The sequence below is a fragment of the Equus quagga genome, chromosome 13, assembly GCF_021613505.1.
Source record: "Equus quagga isolate Etosha38 chromosome 13, UCLA_HA_Equagga_1.0, whole genome shotgun sequence".
Classification (NCBI taxonomy): domain Eukaryota; kingdom Metazoa; phylum Chordata; class Mammalia; order Perissodactyla; family Equidae; genus Equus; species Equus quagga.
In genome coordinates, this window is record NC_060279.1 from 64,969,235 (window position 1) to 64,990,369 (window position 21,135).

Below are 21,135 nucleotides of genomic sequence, written 5' to 3' on the forward strand. Positions count from 1 at the left end.
CTTTCTTTTTTTCTTTTTTTTTTCTTTTGCTCACGCGAATCTGGGATTGTTTACGTTCCGTTCCCCGCTCTCACTCCTCGTCCTGCTTCACTCCTCTTTTCCGTGTATTTTCTCCATTAGATGCAAAAACCATGTTCCTGAATTTTACGTTATGCATTTTCATGTACATCTTTTTGCATACCTATTGGAGAGTAGATCTAAGTGTATTTTATGCAGTGTTCTATTTAAATCACATATAGACTCTCTTCGTAGGCTTCTTGTGGAGCTACTAAATTAAAAAATGCGTTTTACTTTGCAAATTAGTCTGTTGCTCATAATCTGACTTTTTCAGAATGTTGTGCAATTCCTTCGACTGTGGCCAATTCTTGGATTACAAGTGCTTTCAAAAATCACCCACTCTTAACTTTTCCTCCTTGTTGCTTTGAAGTAGGGTAAATATGACAATTTTTATTGGTCTCAATTATTGAAACTTGATCTGAGGACTATATGGAAGGAGGAGGCTGATTGCCTTTTTCTGGCCTCCAGTTCTAGTGACTTTTAAAAAAGGGGGTTTGTTAAGTACCTTTGAAGAATATGACGTACGGTGATCGCTTGGCTGTAATGCAAATTACAGAGCATATATTCACTTTGGAATTAAAAAAGACTCGAGCCCTTTCAGTGGGGACACTTGAGGATTTATTATGTTTTTTAAAAAATTACTTTTTTCTCCCTACTTTGGGAGAATGGCTAGTTACAGATCAACTTATTTAGAGGTCTTCGGAAAGAGGCTTGGGAAATGGGAGAGGGGAGAAGATTGATTACAATCTGCATAATCAATAGGGCAGCGTGCTGCAATCGTGTACCTACATTTACTGTAAATTTCTACAATATTTGTAGCGTGGGTGCTCCAGTGCCTTGCTCGGCTTCTTAGAGCGGATTTAGAGGCAGTACAAGCAGAATTTACTACCGAGTCCTCCGGAACAATATAGGGGAAGTCCACTTGATAGTGACTCATTTTAAAACTCTTTCATTTTACTGTACATTTTTTTTTGTGAATCTGTTTACGTGTGGGGGTTTCAGATACTGAACCCCCAAAGCGTAGGTATCTCTATAGGTTGCGGGGAGTGGAAAGTGTTGGGGGGGGGTTAGGGGATGGGAATTCACTTATTGAATTACCACTTCGGGGGCCCTCTTCTCATCTTATAATGTTAGATATGTTTAACTGGTGCAAGTAATTTAGAGATACGAATACAAGCGAGAGAATACACCAGAGATTGAAGCAGTGTCAAAAGTAAGGATTGCTGTGTGTGTGGATGAGAGAGAGAGAGAGATAACACAGACACTTATCTTATAGTCAGGCTTGAAAGCTTGGTGGTAGGTGAATCCATATTTGGAGATGATTTTGAAATAGTCTAGCAAATGGTGCACGAACAGGATTTTGTAAAAAGTGTACACGGAGTCAGTTTTGAAAGGAGTGTGGTTTGGGGAGATGAGGTGTGGGCAGGAAAACCCACTCCAGGCCAGCAGCCTTCCTCTGTCTGTGTCTCCTCCCTTCCCCCTCCTCTAGTTTTAGTTTTTAATTACTTAATGCTGAAATGCACAGGGCTTATATAAATATTTGCAAATGCTCTTTCCTATTGATTTCTCTGAATAAACTGCCCTGCTCAGGTCCAAAAAGGAGGCCATTCAGATCTGTGGACTTTTTAAACATATAGTCTCTGGAGGAGTGTTTCTCTGTGCATACATGTGTTTATGGGTAGAGTTGTAGACATGAAGATTTTGGGGGACTGCGAGGAGAGTTCAGGCTCTCCGTAGTGTGAGCTGAGAAAGCTGAGCTGGAGCTGGCCCCACGGCCTGGCAGTCCTCTGTGTGTGTGTGTGTGTGTGTGTGTGTGTGTGTGTGTGTGTGTCTGTGCGCGCACGTACGTACTGTGTGGGTATCCACACTGGGGGAGTCAGAATGCATATGCACTTACCCTGCCCCCTCCACCTCCCCCCCATTAAATACGGAGCAATTTTCCAGGACTCGGTGACTGCCTTCTCCTCAGGGTCACATTGAGTTCGAGTCTGATCCAAGGTGCAGAAATCCAGCAATGGAGAAATAAAAGAATATACAGAATGAGGTCAGGTCAGCTGCTCAGAGGCCAAAACCCCTACAGCTACTTTGATTTTATTTTTTTGTGTATATTTTAGGCTCCTCCTGCCATGTTACAAATTGTGCCTCCTCCTCTCAGGTGTTTGCTGTGGAGCTTAAAGGCACCGGAGCCTCTGCTTGTGTGGATGGCTGCTCCCAGCAAGAACAGAAAACCCACAATACCGAATCCAAAACAAAACGAGGGAGGAGGGGGAGGAAAAAACCTCTATTGAGTTCAGGCAAATAAGGTTGGGTCTCCAGATCGGATTACAAAGCAGCTTTGAATATGCAAGACAGCACACAGGACCAGTTATTCCAGTTACAACAAACTATTAAAAAAAGAGAGAGAGAAAAGAAAAGGCATGTTTAGGTCGTAATTTGTTAGTACAAGGAAAAGAATCCCACATAAAGCTGCCTTTTCTTCCCCCCCCCCCCTTTGCTGGCTTCACATAGAATTCACTCACCCTTTCCGATTCGTCTACTTACTGTATAGGTTCTTTTATTAAAATCTTTTGGGTTTAGGAAGATCGCTGCAAGCAACACATTTTCTGTTTTTTTTTTTTCCCCTCTATCTTAGAGGAGAGTTGGCAGGGGTTCTGTGGTTTGCAGTTACACAATATGTTATCATGTTTTTAATCACTAAATCATTGCAGTGGTTATAGATTTACAGTCTTGGGGTATTACAGAGAAGAGCAACGGCGGCTATATATATGCTTTTAAATTACACCAGTGTAAACTGAGTGCAGCAGCTGTGAATATGGTCACAGACTTCAACCCCCTCCCCCCCAGGATCTTAGTTCCTTTACCCTCTGTGATTTTTTCCCAAATTGTTCAGTTTGCTTAAAATTCCTTATCTCTTCACCACCCACCTCCAAAAACATTAATTTTTCTTTCAGACCTCTAACCTCCGATAAGCTAGAATTCAAACTCTTGAAATATAACTCTGGATCAGAGAGTATAATAAAAAACAAAAAAGTAGATTTCCTAAGAAATCCTCTTGGTTTCTGTGCCGACCTCCTGTATAGGGATGGAGGGCCGATTGCAGATCAGAAGGTGGGGGTGGGCAGGGAACTGGAAGGCAGGCTTGTGGCCCTTGCCTGCCTGGAACCTCCAGTGTCCTGTCACCACGAGCCCACTTTCAGCTTCTGTTTTTCGTATTATTATGTAACAGAATCCTTGGCAGCATTAAAAATTCAGTATTACAAGCTGATTGTAATGCTGCCTCATTAGACAGCACTGTCTGGCCTTGTATTAAGTGAAATACAGAGCACGGCTTTTAGATTATAAACACCAATAAATATTAAGGATCAGCAGAGGGGGGAAATAGCTGGATTTTTGGCCCCTTCTGGTTTTATATTCCCTTCCATCTTCTTCCCTTCATCCCCCTACCCCCGCCATGGTAACTGTCATCTGTGTTCTTGGGATGCTGATATGTCGACCCTGGTGACATTTTAGGAGGGCTTTTTATAGAGTTATCTTGTGTACACAAAAGGTTTGGAAGTTTGTTTTGTTTTGATCTGCAATAAACAGGTCCTTCACTTTGCTGATGTCATTTCCGTTCATATTTGAGTTGTTTATTGTACTTCTTCGCAGGGCCCTCTCATCCCTACCCCCACCTGGCTTTTCAGCCAGAGCCTGTGGCTGCCTGGGGAAGGGGGGACGCGTTCCTAAGCTGCCAGGTCTGGGTTCAAAGGCTGAGGGTTGCGTGTCACTGCCTCGTCCTAGGGTTCGCCCGCTGGGGAAGATGTTTCCAGCTTCGAATCTGGTTAAACGCTTCGACATCCACTTGCCCTAGTATTTTCATGGCATGCAGTGATTCATCTCAGCTTCCTTTCTTTGTAACCACCCCCCCCCCCCCACCACATACACCTTGTCTGTGTCTTTAATACATCCTTATTGTCCACTTTCCATGCACCTCCCCCGCAAATAAAAAACCGACCTTGTAATGATGACTTTGATTCAGTCGCAAATATGAAGCTGGCATTAGCGACTTCATGCTGTGAAAAAAAAAAAGTGTCCAGGCGTTGCCCCACAGCCCCCCACCATCACTTCTATCCCTATTCAGTTTTTTTTCCTCTCTCGTTTATTTTTCTGCTCTCTGCCTTTTTGTAGACATAAAGGCCGTTCTGGTGTTACTAAAAATGACTACAGTGTCCTGTGGCTCTTATTTCCATGTGTTCTGCAATTGGAATCCCCCTTTCTCCAAAAATAAGTAGAATGGGGAAAGGAAGGAGGAAAAACTGACTGTGTAGGCCTCCAAGGCTTTCCTCTAATAAGTTGATGGGTTTTAGGTTAAAAAAAAATATTATTGTTTTGTTCTTTTAGGTTTAGAAATAATAGGGAGAGAGGGAAAAGCAGTCATTAGGAAGTTCACTGAGCTGCTTTCCAACTAAGACGGGTGAAAAATGAACCTGCATTGACACTTGGCTCCATGTGAAAGCCCCAGTAACCTCTCCCCCCTTGCGTGGCCCTGGCCTTTTGTTCCTGGAGAACGGAGCTAAGGTGCTTTTTCTCCCAGACCAAAGGCAGCAGGCAAGGAGTCCTCTTGTGTGCGCATCGCCTTTAGATGGCCTTCTCATGGTTATTGTCAATGCAGACTCCCCCAAACAATTGCTCCAGGGAGACACAAAAGCAAAAACATTTGTCCTATTTTTTTAACCTCTTTGTTTTAGATTTTTTTTTCATCCATTCTTTAAATTTCACAGTTTCTATTTGTCTGCAGAGAGACAAACGGAACAGCATGAAGCGCATTTTACCGTAGGCCTCACTGGCAATTGGAACAGCCTCAATAGAAATCCAGATTCTAAAACACTGGCTGACTTGGAGGAGATGTGAAATTTCAGCTCGGCGCTCTTAAGTCAGATTAGCACAGATTTTGAACAAAAATGCACTAACATGAAAAGATAAGAAAATGGGATTCTAGAATCATTTTGGGGAAGTGTGAAAAGCGTCATCTTTTGTTTCTCTCTTGGTGTCCTGCCCCAAGAAGTGGTCGCTGGATAGAAAAGAATTGCAAACCCAAATGAAATTCTTAAAAAAAAAAAATGATCCCAGTTATTGTGCTCCTGGTGTATCATTTAAGTGATTGTCTAATGCATGTGTAGGGGAACTGTTGGGACCCACTGTGGAATTGATGCTGTGTTCGGAATTTTTTAAAAACTACCATTTATATATAGAGGCCGTCCTCCCTACCCCACTTTTTTCCTCTCCTGTTTCCTTTTTCCTTTCTTTTCCCTCCAACCCGCTTCCGCTCCAGGAATTCAGTGGTTTGCGTCAGGCTGAGTGCAAAGGGATATGTCAGACAGTGGGGATGGCCCATGAACAAAATTGGAGTCCCCCTCTTTTCCTGGCCCCAGACAAAGCACCTCCCTCCTCTAATGTATGGACCCTGAGTGCCATGCTGTCCTTAAGCATCTGTCTGCCTTTTCATTAGAATTCTCAATTTCAAGCTTTAGAAACACAAATGTAAGAATCCCCTTGGGTATAAAAGTCTTGCATGGCAAATTCTCTTTGCCCTTTCAGAAATATTTTTGTTTACAAAGAAAAAAAAAAGAGCAAGCTTTTGACCTAACATTTTAAAGCTGTTTTAAGGCAAGTTCTTTATTTTTGCTTTCTTAAAACTTGGGCTTTGTAACTTAAAATTAATTTGGAAGAGCTCTTCCCAATCGCAGTTTTTTTAAAAAAAATGTTTACTCATTTGTGTCTTTCTTAGGTGTGTCATTGACAGATTTAGGACCTGAGCTGGGAGGGTGGGTAAGTAAACTAGATAACGTTCCACCTACGATTTAGGGGTAAAAATTAATCGATGGAATTAGCATTGTAGCAGTAGTTGGGGGCCTTGAGGTTTGAGTCAGAGAAATGTGAATCGAAACATCTGTGCGTAGGCCTTGCGACACCAGCCTCCAGTGGTTGTGAAGGTGAGTGTGGGATGTTCTGTGGAAAGCCTGCATTCTGTACCATACCCAGGAGGGCCTGGCCACCCAGCGGGTCTCGGGCCCCTAAATATAACTGCCTAGAAATATAATGGGGTGAATTCAGGGCATGGAGTGTCCTTTAGCTCCCAGTGTTTCCTTGTTTATTTCAGGGACTTTTATCTTCCCCCTTCTCCTGGCTTTTTCTTTGTGAAAGCCTCAGAATTGTTTAAGCACTAGTTTTAAAGTCAATGTGTATGTATAATTTAATAAAAATAGAAGGATCTGGAAGAATACACAAATCCGCCTAAACCCAGTTGTGCTGTGAAAATAGAGCCCGGGTTTAGCTAGAAGTCAGAATGCTGACATTCACTGTGTCTTAGCTCAGAGATCATATTTACCTTTACTGAAAGGATACAGCATTGGAGACTGAGTGTGTATGTGGAGAGAACCAGTTTGGCTCGGTGGGGATCATTGTAATTTACCAGCCAGCTAAGCGTCACGGGGCTGGCCTCTGGCTTGGAGAGTGGGTAAGGGGAGGTGTCGGGAAGGGGTTAGCATTCTCTGATTTATTTTTAAATATTTATCCTTTTGGCTGTAGCCAATTACGCTTTCCAGATGAGATGAGACTAGTTATGGAGGGCTGGAAGGGAAGAATTGCCTTTCCTGAGAGTAGGTTTATTTGTCAACAGTGTTCAGGTCAGAGCGATGAGAGAGCTGGCTGTCACTGCTGGGTAGGCCGAGGGTTTAACATCAGGCAGCCGCCCTCAGAAGAGCCAGGGCCTTTCGGAGCCCCAGGACAGAATTTGCAACGTGTATTTCAGAGAAGCCGTTGATTTCATATGTCAGTGCAAAAGTCGCAGATTCCCTCTGAAGAGGTATTGTTTTTGTTAAGGATGAAAGTAAGTTTTGGTAGAGGTAACAGCTTTTGTGTAATCCTTTCTACTCATAATGATACCGAGGCCATAGACTACCTGCCTGTGGATTACCTGTTAAATTTTTGCCTGTAATAAAGGCAGGCTTGACCAGGCCTCACCATGTATGTAGCTGGTGCCCGATTAAGATAAAGGAAAGGGAGCCAAGGGGCCTCCCAGTTCTACTTGTCAGGCCTCTGAGGTGCAGGAGGCGGATTGCAGTGTCTGCTGCCTGGGACACTGGCGGTGTCAGGACAGATCCCCTCAGGGCCTTCTGCCCAGCACCTCCGCATCCTTCCAGATTACTTTATAGCTGGTTCTTTGGGCTTTCTAGCTTTTATTTTATTGAAGATATTTATCTGTCAGCCCACCAGGTTCATGATGTCACCAGATGATGAGGTTGTCTTCTGTTAATAAAAGTTAAGACAAAGCAGCAAAATTAGATTTTCTGGGAGTATAAACATTTTCTTATTGCCTTTAATTTATCTGATGTGCCATGGGTTGCTTCCAGGTAAGACAAGGGAGCCTGGAGTCTTCATTTTCCTGAAGACATTCTCAGAGACATCTCTGTGTCGTGTGTGCCACGTTACTTGCGTTCTCGCCAGCATCATCATCTTCATGTATTATTCATAGTCACTTTTTCAATTAAATTATTAATTGGTTTTCTTTAAGGTGTTCTCAACTCATGGGGCTAATATAAATAATAGTGTGTTTTGAAAACACCACCTGTTCTTGGGCCTGAAGTCAGGCGGCCTGGAAACAGCTCTGCACTGATCCCGCGCTGGTTTACAAAATCATCTTCCACTTTCCTTTCTCGCTCTCCGCCCCCCCTCCCCTCACTTTCTCATGTGTGACAGAATTTGGCTTGTGGTCTCCTTTGTCCCTAATCGGACACGATTCCCTAGAGACAGTCTTTCCTCCCAGGGTCCTAGATGAAAAAAAGTCTTTTGGAGTCTCTTGTCTGGACAAAAATGTAAGAGAGGGATTGCCTGTCCCCAACAGGTTAGATATTTACGTTAATTTGAAACCAAAATTATATTGTGCACGACGCCTTACACGAGCGGACACGATAGTTTTCATCAGCCAAGCATCCCCTCTCCTCCTGCATCAGCGTGTGCTTAATGCTAATAGGATTCCATACGTACAGCTCTTCGCCTCGTGAGCTTATTACATTTCTAACACTTGCATGGTTGGTTATTGTGCAGTCGGAAGGGACTCTCAAGGCTGTGGGGCCAGCCTGGATGGGCGGCTTTCAGAAAGGGTGAACGCAGGTGCCTTTCTGTGTTGAGAGAAGAGGGAGTCAATTCAGACTGAGCAAGGGATTCTGGCAGGGAGGAGAGGGGACTTCCGGTGAGATTTCTGTGGAGCTGCCTTTGCACATCAGAATGGAAAAGGTGAACCTGGGGAGATGTAACAGTGCCCAGCAATTGCTTTGACCAACTGGGGTGGCTGCATTAATTTGACTCCAGTGGTAGAATCTCCCTATGAAGGGAACCATCTTTGCCTTATCTGAAATGATGTAGCTTTTTAAGGCGACTCTTGCTAAAGAGACTGTAAGCTTCATTGCAAACTGCGACTTCTCTTTCTTTCTCTGCCATGAAAAACTCTATCCTTAAACTGTCAATGAAGAGCAGAGGATGTTTTTATAAGTTTCTGCAGCTGAAAAACAGAAGTGCTCTGTAAAGCAGTTAATAGGATGGGTGTGTGTTTCAAATAAATTCCTGTCCACATTGGCTAACGTCCCCATGCTGGAGTGGCCTGGCTGTGACGTGGATGGGGCCCAGAGACCATGGCTCCGGTTCGGAAGTCCCAGGCTCCTTTTTGTGGCCCAGGGCGCGTCCCTTTCTTCTCGCCCGGTTCTAGGCCGGCCCCTGACTTTTGATGAGTGAGGGGTCAGCGCGTGGGGAGGACTGGGCTTTGTTCCCGCCTGGCTGGTTCAGGCCGAGTCACCCAGGGCTCTCGTCCCCGGGCGCGCGGCCCTGCCTGCCTGGAGGCCCGTGCCCAGAGCGCGGCCGAGCGCTCGGGCCTCGCGCGCCCGTGTGTGTCCCCGTGTCCCGCGGGCGCGGCCGCCGCCGAGTACCCGGCCTGCGCCCGGCAGGACTGTAGATGTCAGGCTTTGCCCGGGGAGCCGAGCGGCAGCGGGGCTGTGAGTTTCAAATTAACCTTCCGCTTTGTTGCTGTGTAATGTGGATCCCCGAAGGCCCCCCGCCCCGCCCGCCCCCCTTCCCCGGGCGGTGCGCGCTGCAAACTGCGAGTTGAGCTTCATTTACATAAAGCGATTCCGGGCGGGCGGGCGGCCGAGCCCGCGGCAGGCAGGCCGGGGACGGGGACTCGAGCGCCGCGCCCCACGGGTGAATCCCGCCGCGTGTCCGGGGACCCTCCCTCCTGGGGAGGGGCAACCAGCAGCCCCGGCCACCACCATGAGCCCCCCTCCCGTGCCTGCGCCCCCCCTGCACCTAGCCAGAGCCACCTCGGAGCCCCGGGGCCAGCGGGAGGTGGGGAGAATGCCGCCTGGGGTGGGTGAGTTCAGGGCTCGCGTGCTGCTGGAATTTCCACTGGTCGCGCGCGCTGCGGCCCCCGGACCTGCGAGTGCCTCCTCCCTGCGGAGGTGTGCGGAGCCTTTGTGTGCCAGGTGAGTGGATCCTCCCTCCCCCGGCCGCCGGCCCGCCCGTTTCGCGCAGCCGGCCTAGAGCTGCAGGCAGGTGCTGCGAGTCTTGGCTGAACTTCCCATTCTCTTGGGGCGTGTGGGGGAAGGGCAGGCAGGATGCACTTGAACTACTAGACTCCAATGGGAACCTACCTGGGGTGAGAGCGTCTGAATTCTGCTGGGCACAAAGTAAAGCCCGTCCTCCTCCTCTCCCTTCCATCTTTCTACTCCTCCCTCCTTCTTTCCTTCTTTTGCTTTTGGATTAGTTCCTGCCTTCTGAATACTTGCAGTGCTGGTGTCATTTAGAAGTTTGGGTTCCTCCACCTAAAAATGCACCCTTTTCAGCCCAAGAGAAGTCACTGGTCAGTTGGAAACAATGTGAAGAATGCGCTTGTTGTGGAGTAATTAAGGGGAGAATTAGGTTTGGAGCTGAAGGCACCTTTGGAGATGGGCTTGGCCATCCTCTAATTTTAGTTTGTTCTCAGTCTGGGAAACCCGGAGCAGCATTCATTTGTGTGTGTGTGTGTGTCGGGGGGGTGCTGGTGGTGGAGAGGGACAGCTGTTAAAAGAAGAGGAGGAAAGCCCAAGTTAGGTCAAGAGCAGAAAAAAAAAAACAAAAGTAAGTATTGTAGGCTTAGAGGGAAAAGAACTTTCTGGAAAACGGTCCTTTCTGCTTTGGACATACCTTTGTTATAATGATGGGAAAATGCCTTGAGGGTAAAGACCACAGCTCATGCCTGGTATAGTCTGAGAGTGCCTTGCTTGGTATACGAACTGGTTTCAATGAAACCAGGGAGCAGGTGGATCCAGGCCGGTCATGCCTTCCCCTACCGTCTATTTGTGTCATTTATCCAGCCTTGAAGACTCTAAAAGCCACGGACAGATAACCTCGGAGAGGACACATGGCCCTTCTTGGGCACAGGGAGAGGCCTCTCCCTCAGGCTGGGGCCTGCTTGGTGGAATGTATTAAGGCGAAACAAGGAAAACAACCCTAAGCTTTGAAGGTGGATAGTGGGAAAGTTGCACGTCATCTCGTTTCATCCCATGCTTTGAGATCCTTGGAGACAAGTCACTAAATAAATAGGGTATAATTTAAAGCCCACGCCAGCCGGGAACTTCGTTTCTTTGCCATCAAGCAGCAGGTGCGAGCTTGTAGAGTTGGCCCCTCGAGTCCCCTCATTCCTAAATTCAGGAGGTGTCAAACCTTCATGTTCTTTTAATGGCTGTGGTTTCTGGATAGGTTTCAAGGGGAAACCCTAAAAATCACGAGTTCTAGTAGGCTGGGCTGGAGAGGGAAGCCCGAGTGCTGGGGCAGAGAGAGAGACTGCGTCTGAGAGGAAAACATACACCTTCCAAGGTAACCTGATCGAGAAAGGCCGAGCGAGGCCAGGAGCGTGGGCCTGTTCCTTGTTATCAGAGCAGCCACTGGCGGCCTGAGATTCTGAATCCTTCTTGTTACCCAACCCAAACACGAAAAGCAATTAGGGAAAGAGGTGGGGTGTGAGGGAAGTGAGGAGACCGCGATTCTAAATAATTTAAGGGTTTCAAGAATGGGGTCATTGGAGAGAGGTACATACCTGGATGTTTGCACACCTGTATTTGTGTTCATTCAATTTTGCAGAGACCCCGAAGGCCCCCTTTCAGATGGTGTGTAGCTGTGAAGGCCAAGAGAAACTTTCCCTCTCTCCCTTCCTTAAATTACAGGACTAAGGAGATTGTCTGCATTTAGTTCCCGGCATGTTCTCAGAGAGCGTGTAAGTGCCTCTCAGAATGGGCTAGGGTCACACTTTGCTCTTTTATTTAATTACACGAGTGTTATTTAACAACACGGGGCAGATGCAGAAGCAAGCACTTTTGCACTTTAAAAACAGTCCTTTTGGAGTCACAAGGAATGAAGTGACTTGGAGACCTTCTGTCTTTATGACATGGGTCATCTCCTTTCCCAACTCTTTTGAAATGGCTGCATTTTCTATGGGATAGATAGAGCTGCTGTTTTCCAGTTCTCCTGAAAACAGTTTTGATTGACAGGGAACTATTGAGAAACACTTGCTAACTCTTCCAAAATAAAAAATCCGAGCTGTTTCTCCAACCACCTGAAACTTTAATTTTGGTTTCTTCCCTTCCATCTTTTATTTGCACAAATGAATACTCGGGGAGGGTGGAAAGGACCCAAATAAAACAGTACTCTCAGCGGGCCTCTGTTTGGCTCGGCCCAACAGGACAGTGAAGTGCCTTCCTTCTTGCTGCTTTGGGGCTGGATTTAACTGCCGTTTCAACTCACTGCCAGTTGGACTGCCTGGTGGTGAGGAGCTCAAATAAGTGAGATTTCAGTTTTCATCATTGTGATTTTAAATGATGATTACTAGACACTCCCAGGACAGGCCTGGCTCACCTTGGGTGACCCAAAAGTTGTTAGTTCATTAGAATAAATCTGTGATTGCAGACTACTAGCAAAGTGTTATCTGGGGCTGGTGATGATTTAGCTTACAGTTCTGGTCACAAGTGGTATCCAGGGAGCATGTCCTTATTGTCACCATGTGCTATTGTTCCTTTTGGATGTGGGGTCTTTTTTTTTTTTTTTTTCTTTTTTTTTGCTTCCGGAGTGTTAATGTGAGAGCTTAGAAATACTCGAGGGCTCAAACAGACCCTTACCTAAGAAATCATTTTTATTGCAACAGTCTCCTGTTAAAAAGTAAATATTGAAGTGTCTAAGCAACATTTTATAAAAGTATAGAGAATTGCTCGAATTACTTGAAGGGAAAGAAAGCCACTTGTCTTCACACCCACTATTTGGAGTAGCTATCTTGCTTCTTAATGTGAAGGGGTTAGCCTGGTCTTACAGTACACACAGTGGAGGTTCTGGCCTGAAGAAACTTGCAGCGTCCATCTCACACTTGCCAGTATTACAGGGATAATGCACCTGATGCTGAACATTAGTAACCTCAAGAAGTACAGTATGTGCTGTGGTTTATACTTGGATTTTGTTACGAAAACGGTTGCTTGCTCTTCGCCTGGCCTATTTCTGTAGTGCTTGGGCCTGTTGGCCTACTCTGGTTCCCAAGGCTGGTGTAATTAACCAGGATGGGGGCGTTACCTAAAAACACAACAGGAAGGCAGATTCCATTACAGTGAACTTCAGAAGGGTATCCAAATGCACGCATGTGAGGGTTTGGTTGTAATGGTAATTGTTAGAAATCAGCACAGTTCAGAACCACCATCCTACCCCTCGGTTAGAATCTGCCTTGCCGGCCGGGAAATGGGGACCCAGTTTTAATAGAAGCCAGGCAGGAGAGTTCCTTGGCAGGAGCTAATCTCAATCAAATATTAAGGGGTGCCTCGTTCTATCCAAAGCGCGGTGTCCTGAGTCTTTAGGCAGCTCAGATTGAGAAACAAACACACAGAAGCTAAGATTGAGTCAAACTGCCCCGAGGGAGAGACCCGGGTAAAAAAATCTTGGCTCATTGGCAAGCCACTCTCAAAATCCAGATTAAGGAAAAAAACTACAAAATCAACAACTGTCAGATTTCTTTTCTGTATGATTTAAAGTTGGCTGCCAGACTGTTCTCTTTGAGCATGTGCAAAGAAGTGACAATCAGATGTTAGAAGGCCTTTTCCCGCGCTAATATGGTAAATGACTCCCGTGTGCACAGGGACTGGGCAGTCACAGCAGCATTGTGCTGAAGCTTCAGAAGCAGTGAGACAGCTTGGATGTTTTTTTCTGGTTTTCAGTCTTTGGGGCAGGGAACGGGATGGGGAGGACAAGGCAGTGAGTGATCTAGCAGTGACAGGTATGTTTCTAGAGAGTTCTTTGCCTAAGGAAGGTGGCTTGGCTCCTTATTTGTCACTTTTAAAGGTGGTTTTTTCCCTTAGATGTCGCTGCCCTTCTCTCACCCTTAATTCCTGGGGTGTCTTGCTTTTGCAAGCATGAGGGCATGCATAAAAAGGGGTAAGGGGCATAGAAAGTTTGCTAGGTGGCAAATTTGGCTCCATTTCAGAGTAAGACTTCGGTTTTGTTGGTTTTAACCCCAGACGGGGCCTCTTAGCAAAATGCCTGAGCTTAATCTGCTTTTTTGGGTGAGCCCTTCTCTCTTCCCACGGGAGGGTCACCATGCAGTCTTGTCAACACGAGGATTAATGCATGGGGGTTTTGATGTCCACCCCTCCAGAGGGGCCCTAGCTGGCCTCCTGTGTCCTGGGGGGTGGGGGGTCTTAGGTGATTCGGCTGCTCATTCTTTGAATTTTGCTGTTAACGCATGTGCCGCCTCCAAGATTTTTCCATTCTCTTCCCTCCCTGAAGTCATCCTAAGGTTTCTATGGAAGGGAGGAGTGGGGAGGGCAAAACACATGCTTCCTTCCCACCCCCACCCCTTCTGGCTGCTGCGGGTTTGGGACTGAAGCCATGGAACCCCCTTGCAGGCTGCTCCTTGTGAGGATGGGGGAGCACCGGGATCCCCCTCCCCTTGTATTCTGCTAATCACATAATGGCCTTAAAGGCTTTCTTAAATGATTATCTTGTCTTTAATTTTAAGTGGGTCTTTTGGGGCAACAGGCGGGAGTTTATGGAGTATCCTCGGTCATCTGTAGGGGACTCTAAACTGGGAAAACTGGCCCCATTGGACTCTGTGAAAAGACGGTGGAATTTTCATCTGCTACCGATTTCACGCACTGTCCTGAAAGTGATTTCAGCCGCAAACCTTTGATCTGGGAGTGAGACTTCTCCCGCCTCCTAGGCTTCTGGAGGCAGGAGGTGGTGACTGCTCAGACCTCCTACTCTTTGTGCGTGAGTTTGTGTGTGTGTGTGTGTGTGTGTGTGTTGCGGGGGTGTTTGCTAAAGAGAAGGGCTGAACGATTAGGGCAGATTGGGGGATTAAGCGTGGTGGGGGCTTGTAGACTGGAGGGGCCATGTGTAGACTTCATTAGGTAATAAGGACTCAACTACTTGGGAGTCTTTGGGGTGGGCAAAAAAAAAGCAATTTTGCTGGTTTCTTGGTTGTGCCTGATTTCATCGGGGAATGCGACTGGAGAAAAATTCTTCTGAGTCTATTGGTTGAGCTAGATTTTGAATGGGATCTGTTGCCTGTGCACATCTCTGTCTAGGCTCTGCATTTCGGTATTAAAATTCCAGTTCACGGGCGGCTGTCTGTCTTCTCGTCCGAGTCTCTTTAGTGGAGAGGCTGGAGTCAGATTAGCTGAGCGAAGAAAGGACCAAGGGGCTTAATTCGATATTTGATTTCAGCCCTGCAGCGCCGCCCCCCCACCTCCCATATAAGTGCCTGTTCAAATATGGAAGTCTCCCTTCAGTGTATAAAAAGCTCTTTTCAAAGGAGTTTAAACTCCTGTAAGTCTATAAAAAGTACGTATGTGTAGACATGAACTTATCTGCTTCCCACACTTACAGTCTCTGAGTGGCCTGTTTTGGACAACTTTTCTCTTCCTGACATCTTTCTCCAGTGAAATTATGCTAAAGAACATGGGTGTGCCGTTTTTCTCCTTCTCAGCAACTTTTCTTTCTTTCTTTTAAACAGTTTTTTCTTAACTGCTCAAGAAACAATGCAAGCCTCTTCCACCATTTCAGGCTCTGCTTCCTAAAAATGCTCTTTGGCTCAGGGCCTTGGTTCTTAATGTACATTTGGCTGGGAGGGGGAGTGGTTTTTGCTTTCCTGGTAACATCTCCGTGGTTCTCCCGGGAACATCTGCATCGCTGTTAAAGTGTCACTTCAACTTTTGGACACTTAGAAAAGAGACCGCTGGATTTCGTGTGTGTTAGGAGGTTGATGTCACTGGTAAAGCAACTGCCTTTAAATGTCACCTCTTCTGCCAGGTGCTGGAATGGTGTCACTTTTACATCAAATACCAATATCAAATATCAAATGCCAAGGGACAGGCGGTGATGAAGACTGTCACGCCGTGGACCTGATGATATGAACACGTGTTATCTGGGCCCACCTGGCTTACTTTTAAAATGTAGTTCCAGGCAAAGAGTGGCACAAGTGGAATAGTAGGGCTCCCCCCTACTTTTGCAAAGAGATGGTTGAAGTTGGTTTTTTCTTCCACAGGTGTGAAAACCCAGAGGTAGAGGTGTCTTTGGGGAAAGGAGAGAACTTTTACTCCTTTTGAGAGAGGACTCTTGCTGGGGAATCTGTAACAGTTGTCCAGAGAGTGGAGAAATTGGCCGAGACGGAAATCCTGGGGCAGACTCTAATTGGAGGGAGGTGCAGTCCTCATTGGTTGAAGGAATGAGATCATTACAGAATAGGGCGGGGTAGGGTCCAGTTCAGGATCAGAGGGCTGCTTATGAACCAGCCCTTGAAGTGGGGCTTCTGTGGTTCCCTCAGTTTCCTGGGAGAAGCAGAGAAGAATGAAGTGAGCCTGCTCTTCACTCTGCTTTAGCCTGCAGCCCTCTGCTGGGGTCTTAGGGGGAGGCCCAGCTCTGCTCCAGCCTAGCTGTGTGACTGAACTCATCACTTAGCCTCTCTGAGCCTTACTTCCTTCATCTGTAAAATGGGCATAATACATACCTCACATTTGTAGTGGGAATTAAATGAAATAAGGAACAAGGCTTCACAGTGCATATTCAGTAGCCTCTCTGCAAATGTTCATTCCTGTCCCCATATCCTTTGCTCTTGTGTTTCTTTTGTTCCTGCTGATGTCCTCTGCTACCTTTTGTTTCCCAGCACCCTGGAGGAAAGAAACAAAAAGGTTCAGCATTTCTTCTGCTCTTCCCTTATGGGCTGGGAATAAAGCCAGCTTCCTTTGACATCCTGCAACTGTGTTCAGGAGTGAAAGGGTTCTGAGATAGACGCAGTGTCCCTGTCCTCCCCAGCCCTCCCATCTTGTGCCCCCCACCCTACTCCTCCCCAAGCTGGCAGGCGGCCTTCTAAGTGAGCAGCCCACTCAATGACCCACCTAGAGAGGCCTTCCCGGGCTGGCTTGTATATGCTAATAGGCCTGACTTGTCCTGGCTTGTTTGTAGTGATTTGTGGAGGCATTTATATGCAAATACTATCAACTTGCTGAGTTAATTATCATGTGCCTCCCCCCTTCCTGCAAGGCCTCCCAGCCTGGCTCATCCCGGCGCTCTTCCTGTCCTGGCCTCCTCCATCCGTTGCCCTGTCCCCTTCCTGTGCCCTCAGGCCCATCACAGGAACCTGTGTGGTCAGGGGTGGGGAACTGGCTACGCCAGTGGCTCACCCAATTCGAATCCTCCTTGAGAGGTGACACTTTAGGTGCAGGGCGGATCTGGCTCATGTTGCTCTGAGCTTTTAAACCCCACTTTTTACTTTCCAGCCTGAAAAACAGAGCTGCCCAGACCTATAGTCCTCAGGGTGCTGAGAAAGTGAATATAGGTTTAATATTATTATTATTACTTTCGTTTTCTGACGTTGTTTATCCTACTGAACCCTGTTACCTACCAATTCTGAGCCCTGGAGAAGCCCTCCAGCCCCGTGCCCCTGGAAATCTGAGTAGTAAAAGTGGACCTCAGAGCTAGTCGTTTCCTAGTTATGAGTGGGCTCAGTTGACATTTGGGGTTGGATAAGCTTTTGTTAGGAGATGTGGGTGTCCCTGACTTCTCCCCACCAGATGCCAGTAGCATGTCTCCCCTTTCCCCGTCACGACAATCAAAAACGTCTCCAGGAGTTGCCCACTGTCTCCTGGGGAGGCAGCGTCGCCCCAGGTCGAGAACCACTGGGACAGAGGTTGCATGTGATTCTCTTGGATAAAAGGATCACAATTCCTGCTTCCTTCTTTGTGTTAGACACAGTTATTGAGCGGCCTCTGAGTTTGTGATTTGACCTAGGTGATAGCAGATGTTGCCATTTGCTTAATTTTATGGTCTTTTTAGCATTTAAAAATTCAGGCTCTTTCCTTTTAGGGTGTGGTAATGGGCTTATGTTTGAGATAGTAACATTTTCCTCCTCTGGAGTTCTGTCCCATAGAAGTAGAACTCAAGCCCCATACATATTGTACATTTTCCAGCAGTCTGTTAATAAAAAAAGTAAAAAGAAACAGGTGGAATTCAATTTAAAATATATTTTCTGCAGCCCACAGTATCGCCATGACATTGTCGTTTCAACAGTTGTGACTGGCCGAGTTTCCATTGCTCGGGAGCCCCATGTGGCCCATGGCTACCATATTGGACAGCTCAGCTCTAGGATGATTCTGGTGGTGGCTACCATATTGGACAGCTCAGCAGGATCTAGGATGATTCTGGCCCTTTCCAGCTGTGAAATCAAGCCGTTTTCTACAGTTAGTGAGTCTGGGAGAAAGTTTCTTTTCTTCTCTCTTAAAAAAAAAAGGCTTTGTGTTTATTCTCTGAGAAGTAGGGCCTTGGCTGCACAGCTGCAGCCGTGGAGCGGAGGCCAAGGGAGCTGGGCCTCTAATCTCTGGGGAAGCTCCCCCAGCCTCCGTGGGGGAGGCCCTCTGGGCAGTCCACTGGGCCGGGCCTGGAAGGAGGGTAAACATTCCGAGGGCTCAGTGTACTCTCTCACACCGCACAGACTAATGGTTCGGGTTAATTTTGTGTACAAGGTCCCTTTTGTTGGAGAAGGGGGTGAAAGTCCGCAGCTGTGACCGGAAACAAGGGAAGGGCCTACTGGGATGACCTTGTTTTGGAAAGTCTAAATGGAACACTAATGGCAGAGATCTAAGACGGCTGATGTATGTGTGTGTTTGACTGGGCCTAAAGATAAGGTGAAGAGTATTTTAAAAGTTACTTTAGCGCAACCTCCTAGATAACTGTAGGCCTGGGGCCAGTTACAATTTATGGCAAGCTGGTAGTCAGGCCTGTGTGTTGGCCTCATTTTATCTTTTGAATCCAGGCTCCGTAGCTTAACTGGTGGTGCTCTGTTTGTTTATTCTGTCATTTTCTGGAGGGGGCACTGGGGCCTGATCTTTTGCAGGGAGGCATGGCGGCATGTTATAATGCACACAGAGCTGTTCACCTTCCTGCTACTGGGTGCCCTGGGACGGTTCCTCCTTGCCATCCCTAATAGGAATGTAGGCTGGGGTGCTGCACTGTAGTGTTTTTGGTAGCCTGGAGTGCAGGCCCGTACCTCAAACAGTGCCACAAGCCTGCCAAAGATATGAGCTGAGGAGGAGGTGTGGAGGCCTTAATATAGCTCCGAGCCCCAGGTTCCTTTCATCTCTGAGGTCAGCCTTTTCCTGTTGCCTCTCAAGTTATTGAAACTGCGGCCCTGGGCCGGCCAGCACACTCAGCACACTTTCCTAGTAAACAGGACAGCTTTGGGTGCTGAGTTCCTTGCCTTTTCTAACAGCAGATGAGCAGTGGTATCGTCTGTCACCCAATGGGATCCTTTCATCCCTACACTGAGCCACTCCCTAGACGCTGTCCTTCTACCTTAAAGAGGTCCCCAAGTTTACAGAGTCACCGTGGATTTGACTGATGTGTTTGAATGGCGACTGGATGCACTCCTTCCTACCCCAGTGTTCCCGAGGAAGAACCTTGCACCGCAAAATACTCCCTAGCTTTGTTCTTGGAAAAAGGATGTTCTTGAGTTTGGAGGGGACTTTGCTTTTCATAATACGTACTATACTCTGGTTGTGGCATTTGGTGTTTGCTTAATTTTTGCACTGTTTCTTACTTACTCTTTGACAAGGTCTGGCTTTGGGGGGTCTTGGGAAGCAAAAGGATAAAATGGCAAGTCTTGAGTTTTGGACTTAATCTACAACATAACCTCTTTATCGATAGATTGGAGTAGGTTTATGGATATCTTTTGTTTTTTTTTTGACAGTGGGGGATGTGGTCTCAGGTTCCTTCAGACTTTTCACTTTACGCATCCCGTAAGCCACTGCCATCTGCTTTGAAAAATTTATTTTTTCATTTTAAATCCTCAAAGACAAAGGGACCTGGAAGCTCAGACCTGTCCTGCCACATTCCTGAGTAATTTGGTTTTGATTAACCCAAGGAGAAAAGTTGGTTTCTCCTAGCGACCGAGGGGATCAAAGCACCCGGAGGGGCCGTTCCCCTAATACACACAGCCCCCTCCTGCCCCCTACCCCTGGCCGCTCCCCCCCTCCCTGGCCTTTTCAACCTCCCCCTCTTCAGAAGGCCTGAGCAGGAGTTATTTCCACTTTCTGACTCTCAGAGAAGTGGAAGTGTATCATAGAGCTTTGGGTGGACAGACCAGGGAGAAATACCTCCCCCCCCATTCCTTTCTTCCTAAACTCCTATTCCCCCCACAAAGCTGCAAAGCACATTCCTGTGCTAATCCTGCTGCTGGAGGAATGCAAATGGCTGTAATTGTGTGCCCCAGGATGGGCCTTCCGCATCTGTGCAGCTTTTCTTCTTTGAGGAGGTGGCTAAAAAGTTCATTTACATGGAGAAATGAGACTGGCCTGTGATCCCCAGTGGTAGGATGGGCCCTTTCTAATAGGAAAGGGGCCACGTCTGTGTTCTCTGCTCCTTCCATCCCCTTCCCTTCCCACCTGACAGTGTGGGTAGGGTGGGGGGGGGGGGGGGGGGGGGGGGGCGGGTACCAGGCTCCTGCTGGACATATTTTATGGGACCAGCAGTTAAATGAGAGAACTCTGCTCTTAATAGTAAGAAATCAAACTAAAGTATTAGGCCAGCTTTGTAATAGGTAATCCTTGCATTAAACCACAATAAACAACTTATTATTTTTTAAGGGAAGCTATGGTCCCAGAAGTAATTGATAACATTTTGGAAGAGATGCACCACTCTGCTGACCTTACCTGGCTTCTGAAGCACATCTGGCCTTCCATCTTTTTTTTCTTAATTTCAACTTGCAATTTGGCAGTGGGTTATTTGATACTAATTTTTCAGCACAATTGGAAGTATTGCTTGGGAGTTGGTACATTGTAGCTTTAGGGGGATGTTCAAAATAGACAAAATGCTGTCTTCATCAGATTCAAGAGCACTTAACTCCTGGCTGAATCTGAAGTTGAAAGACTGGCTGAGATTCTAGAACAGACCATCCAATACAAATGTAGTACCAGTCATATAACGTGATTCAAAATTTCTAGTAGCCACATTAAAAAATTAAAAAGAAACTGGTGAAATTTATTTTAATACTGTTTTGTTTAGCCCAGTATACCCGTAGTGTTGTAATTTTAACATGTCATCAATATAAAGAAAGCTATTAATGAGATATTTTGTATTCTTTAAAGAAAAAATCCTGTGTGTGTTTTATACTTCCAGCACACCTCAATTTAGCCACATTTCATGGGCTCAGTAGCCACAAGGGGCAGGGCTATTGGACAGGGCAGGGCTAGCACAAAAGCCCTGGGCTCTTCTGAGGCATTCGAGAGAGATGAGTCTCTCCTCATCTCTTGTGACCAGCTGCTTCCATTTACTGGGGTTCATGGGTCTGGGCTGTGTCTGCACACACTTTCTTTTCTAAAAACTGCCCGGGGCCCCCTGATATCCTCATGGCATTGTTAGGAGGCAAAAATGTGATGCTGCTGTGCAAACATTTTGTAGACTGCTTCCTGGCATGCGGGGGGAGGTGGAGGTGTCCACCTGTCTTTGAAGGCCCTTCCAAACCAAGAACACCAGCAGTGGCAGCAAGGT

At 46.8% G+C, this 21,135-nt stretch overlaps 1 protein-coding gene and 1 long non-coding RNA gene across 4 annotated transcripts in view; one reads left to right on the top strand and one right to left on the bottom strand.

Moving 5' to 3' along the window:
• Positions 1 to 2,188: 2,188 nt before the first annotated feature.
• LOC124250481 (uncharacterized) lies at positions 2,189 to 9,779 on the bottom strand. The gene is made up of 3 exons (XR_006891565.1): positions 9,738 to 9,779; positions 4,052 to 4,109; positions 2,189 to 2,441 (listed from the first exon to the last, which is right to left on the bottom strand). It is a non-coding gene; the product is annotated as an uncharacterized LOC124250481 (long non-coding RNA).
• Positions 8,986 to 21,135, top strand: part of ZFHX3 (zinc finger homeobox 3) — a 229,590-nt gene continuing 217,440 nt past the window's right edge. Inside the window, exon 1 of one of the 3 annotated variants that reach the window (XR_006891564.1) lies at positions 8,986 to 9,569. The gene's annotated coding sequence lies outside the window, so the exon portion shown is untranslated. The remainder of the gene's footprint in view (positions 9,570 to 21,135) is intronic. The other 2 variants (XM_046682380.1, XM_046682379.1) reach the window with 2 other exon arrangements.